Genomic DNA, 5,570 nt, shown 5'->3' with positions numbered 1-5,570 from the left:
CTTAAAAATTTATAAAAGCGTAAAATTTGGGATGGGTTGTCACAAAATGTGCCACTATAATCATATAAATCATAGATCAAAATTTAATCGTCGACTGTTGTTTACATTTATGCTTCGTTTTTCTCACCAAATTTTGTTTTTTTGAAAACATGATCTATTAGAGGATACAGGAAGATGAACGATTCGGATCGTTGATATTATGTTCAGAGTTTTACCGTTAGTGAAAATATTGCTTGGTGTTTATAAAGTCTCTACAAACTATATAACATCGACTCATACTTCAATTAACCATAAATATCGGGACGTGATATCAAAGATCCGAATTGTTCATCTTCCTACATCCCCTAGAAGATCATGTTTTCAAAAAGAAAATTTTAAAAATGAAATTCAATATAAAGAATAAAGCCTAAACGATAATCGACGGTTAAATACAAATTTAAGGTTTATGGATTATAGTATCGGATTTCAAAGTTGACCCTTTCACGAAAGTTGTAAAGCTTGTCACTACGAGTGATTGTATATATATATATATATATAATTTTTTTTTTTCACATTTCTTACACTTCTACAATAATTATTATTAATTTTATTACTTTTACACTCAAATAAAAAATACTATTCATGACTGTTTGGAGGGTTTTAACAATCTAAACGATAATGTAAGTGTAACCATTATTTGTGATAGCCCGTCCCTGATTTTAAAAGTTTTAAAGTTTTAATAAAGGATTTTACAAAAAATGCCCTTTGAGGCACGCGCATTATTCGAGGTTAATCATTGTGTTGTGCCATCTAAGATTTGTTTTCATGACATATCCTCCTAGTACTCGTCGCTACGGATGCGTGGGCGCAGACGGTGCGTGATTTGGAGTTATATCGACGAATTTATTAACGTTTGAAATTTGGGCATTTTAGGAATTATAATTTAGTAAAATATGGAATTTCTTTTATGAAAGTGGACAGCCCAGATTTAATGAAGAAATAAATGGATGGCTGGGATGAGAAGAAAGAAGGTTTGTGTGTGTGTGTGCGTAAGAAGAAGAAGAAGAAGAAGAGGAAGAGATTGGGCAAAACTGCCCAACCAGAGGAAGAGAGAGCAGGAGCTCCGGGAGAGAAAGGAGAGAGTGCTGGCGAATGGGGAGAAGAGAGAGAGGAGGCCGGCCAATCGGAACAGAGAAAGGAGGAAAGGAGAGAGGGCGAGAAGCGGAGGAGAGAAGGAAGAAAAATGGGTCTTCACCCGCGACACCTACACCCAAATTCCGACGATTTTCACCGGAATTCTCACAAATTGAATCAAGGTACCACTTCCAATCAACACCTAGGTCTTCCCTCTTCATGTTTCACCCTAAAAATCATGATATTTGATGGTGAATTGGTCAAGAACGCACCCGTGGGTGCCGCGACTTTCTTGTTCGAATTCTTCAAATCTTGAAATGTTTTCTTTCAATTACTAACACCTTTAGCATTCCCTTAGGACCTAGAACAAAGCCCAAGCATTGGTTGGGACGATGGAGTTGATTTGAAGACGAATTGGAACTCACCCAATTTCAGGGTTCCGCACGGATTTTGGTGAAATTGAAGTGTTTCCAGGCCAAATTGGCCTTGGCCTCAGGTATAAAGTTTACTCTACTCATTCAGATCTTCAATTTCGTATTTTTTGAGAATTTTTTGAAATAGTTGCATTTTCCGGCAAGCTGGGGCGGCCGACCGCCACCCGTGGCGGCCCGTGCGGCGGCGCGTGGCCAATGGCCCGCCAATGTCATTCTTAGCATGTGTTTAAGGTTCTAGGTTCAGTTTTGATAATTGATGGATGTAAATTGAGTAATTGAACCTAAGTTCGTTACGATTCGTGGTTAGGCCAAAAGGTGAATCGAAGATCCAACTCTCGGATCATCACCAAACTTTGATACGTTGTAATACGTAATATTTAGGATTATAGGAACTTACGGATCGGGAATCCGATTTACGGATCTTTTGGAATTGGAGTTGTAAGTTCATAAAATAGAATGTTAACCGTCACTTGGTTCTGGAAATTGACGGAGATCCGACCGTTGGATGGTAATGAAATTTTAGGATGTTGTCCTAAAGGTATATTGTGGACCTTTGGAAGTTATGGATTTGAAATCTGAGATGCAGATCTTTCGGATCGAACTACGTAGTGACGTGTTTTATATAAGTTATATATTCTATCGATATGATTTCTGAGGTTGGATTTAATTATTGTTCTAGGCGCCGATCGTCATGACGCCTTGATGTGTTGTGCTAGGGAGTTGTTGGACGAACTCCAGGTGAGTGGGCAGTATTTCTGTTTATACCTATATACTATTGATATTTTTCCCATAAATTGAGTTTAAATGAAAGTACGTTTTAAAATGCCATGCATGCATATTATGAGATATATGAATCGATAATTGATGCATATATATATGTGAATTAGTGTTGTGGGCACACAGGTGAGTTTTATGTTATTCATGTGAATCATTGATGATGTGAATTGTGTTGAGAGCTCATAACCTGCACCCCTGGTGTTAGTGCTTATATTATTCATCGCACCGCACGCTCACCTTGGATCCAAGTAGGTGCATGTTGTACAGACCATGAGAGGGTTCCGACATGCTAGTCGTATAGACCACTAAAGGTGGTTCCGACTGGTAGCTGACCTTAGATTATGTGCATAGATGATTGATGAGATATGCACTAGAGCATATTATTACACCATTCTTGTCGTACAGACTACTTCAGGTAGTTCCGACATATGTGCAGAGTAGCACCGTACAGGTCACCGTGGTGACCCCGGTTGGATTTGATAGTGAGCTATAGAATTAACCGTACAGGACCAACTGCAGGGTCTTCGGTTGATTCCTTATTTCACCTGTTATATTGATGCATCCATATTCTGTTTTTGACATTATGATATGGCATACTTTCTGGTTTTGATAAAGATTGATGATTTGAGATATTTGAAGGTATATGCTATTATGTTATTTTCTAGGAAAGTATACAGGTTTTACAACGAGGGGTTAGAAATGTTTTAAATGAAATGTTTTCGAAAAACTTTGTTTTACTGACCCACTCAATTTTGTTTTGGCGCCCCTCCAGGTTCTAGATAGCAGAGCTTTGGTGGCCACGAGGAATCCAACGGTGTTCTGATAGAATTCACAAAAGTAGGACTTACCCTCGGGTGTTTCATCTGAAGGAAATTTTGTGAAAAACATGTTCATTTGAGCAACATCTATAACATGCAATTAACAAATTAAAGGCGGAATCATGCTTGCATGCACTCAAAACAAAACATTACCCATTAAATTCAAAGCCTAGTAGTTAGGTGAACCAAGACTCAACTCAAAACAAAGTGAGTTGAGAAATTATACCTTTGTTAATTCCTCTTTGCATAAGCAAAGGATAATCACCCAAGAGATAGGGCCTTCATTCCTTGCTTCTTAGATCCATGGATTTGGATGGAAGAATAGGTTTCTCCAAGTTCCCAAAATTGAGAACCTCTAAGTCTCCACACCAAGGTAAGATGTGAAGAAGAGATGAGTAACCTTGGAGGAGAAAGATTACTAGTTAATCCCTCCAAGGGTGGCCGGCCTCTTTAGAGAGAAAAGAGAGTTTGTGTTCTCATCTTTTCTCCAAAAGAAACCCTAAATGAATTTTGGCTATAAAGTCATATTTATACCTTTATTCATTGGAGTGGCAAACTTGTAATTAATTCCAAAACCCACTCCTTTAACAAAATGGCCGGCCATAGGGTTTCATTGGGCTTTTAAGGCCTTTGTGAATTATTTGTCATTAAGTTGTCATACAACTTAAGGCAATGGGCTTGACGTTCGAAGCCCATTGGGCCTTGAGGCCCAAAACTAACCCGTGGTCTTTTAACGAACTTTATTCGTTTGATTAATTAACATATTAATTAATCCTTGCCATAAATAATTAAACCATTTAATTATTCTTACTCATCTCCGTTGTTTCTTCAATCTCTACCTTACACGGTGTACGATCCATTAGGTTCCTTTTAGCGAGGCAGTGGGCGATTAAAACTCTTTCAAATCGATTGTGAATTGAAACTTACTTTCAATTCTCCCTTTAGTGTTTATACACGTTTAGGGCTTCCACAAACCATGAGTGATACCTAGCAGTATATCATGGTTACCCAAGCTAATCAGAAGAGGTGGAGAACCTATTCAGTTTAGGATTACAATGCAATACGGTCTTTCTCTAATACAATACTCTTGACTACATTGTTTGGTTTGATAGTTTATTCATGTCTACTATCCAATGTGATTCATTTACTTATATGATTATCTTGAATGTGATTTGGAACGACTTCCTAAATCTCATTCATACTCTGGCAAGATATTCTTAATCATATCATAGAGTATTCTCCCTCAAACGGTTTGAAGGTTAGAGATCCCTTGTTGCGCATTCACTTGCCTCCATGGCTAAGTGGCTTAACCCGAACTATGCCGTGGACACCCGCGAATGGAGTGACTTTGACATAATCAAAGATCAAGGACCTAACCACAAGACAACTATGATGCCTCAGGTCAAAGGACTACTTTGCATTATCCCAACCATGAGTTCTCATGTGACATGAGTATGAGAACTCTTTATTGATCGTGTTTAGTGAACTCATTCGCTATTGAGCACCTACATGCTTGTCTTGGTGTCAATCACACCAATGACTCGAGACTAGTCACTCTCCCTAAGAGAAGACATAGCATGTATTGATCTTAACGGATTGTCAATGCCTAATTGGCAAACCTATGATCAGGAACGTTTAGGATATGTATACGAAAGAGAATGGTCTCATAAATCTAACTTGTTTAAATTACATTCTCCTAATTACATATTCCTTGGACTTATCGTTTAAGCATATAACATTTATATGAGACGGCTTAAAACAATAATCTTTGCCCTTGATATTAAACTAGATTAGTTTAACATGTGAAATGTCCGTAAAGTATCATCACATGATTGGTTTTAGGGCACATTTCCAACAATCTCCCACTTGCACTAGAGCCAATCAGCTTGGTCATCACTGATGATACCTCTTCTGTAGTCATTTCAAAAATGGTTGAGTAGTAGGCCTAGACAATGGATATCTATATGTTATCCATAGAAGCAACCTTGAGAATAACGACGTCACCATTATACATGATTCTCAATCATGTGGTTCAGTCTCTCATTTGAGTTCGGATCGTGATGAGACCTTGATTCCCTGGCTTGAGCTATCACCCCATTAGTGTTGTAGTGTCAGTACACTAGAGACACTTTCTGGTTGAAACTGAATAGAGAGTTCATAAATGAACTTTCCCATCCAAACAACATTGTTGTAAGCTTCTATATGGCAATATATTTTGCATTCACAATGGAACACACTAAAGTCATTACTTTTAATGTTTCCATCCAAATATCTCTTTTAGTCATAATAAAGAGATATTTGATTATCTCTTCATTCATAATGAAGAAACATCCAATGATGGATTAGATTCATAATCTAATACATTTACGTTTCCATTACGTTACTCTAATTCTTCCTCATTCTTTGAGGAATCTATCCTTTAGTATTT

General features: G+C 37.6%; 1 long non-coding RNA gene across 1 annotated transcript; it reads left to right on the top strand.

Moving 5' to 3' along the window:
* The first annotated feature begins 1,069 nt into the window (after positions 1–1,069).
* On the top strand, positions 1,070–2,665 carry LOC139188994 (uncharacterized). The gene is made up of 3 exons (XR_011572451.1): positions 1,070–1,295; positions 1,472–1,609; positions 2,227–2,665. It is a non-coding gene; the product is annotated as an uncharacterized lncRNA (long non-coding RNA).
* The last annotated feature ends 2,905 nt before the right edge of the window (positions 2,666–5,570 follow it).

Source organism: Malus domestica, chromosome 10 (assembly GCF_042453785.1).
Source record: "Malus domestica chromosome 10, GDT2T_hap1".
NCBI lineage: Eukaryota > Viridiplantae > Streptophyta > Magnoliopsida > Rosales > Rosaceae > Malus > Malus domestica.
The sequence above is the reverse complement of the archived record's forward strand: the minus strand, read 5'-3'. Positions and strand labels throughout refer to the sequence as shown.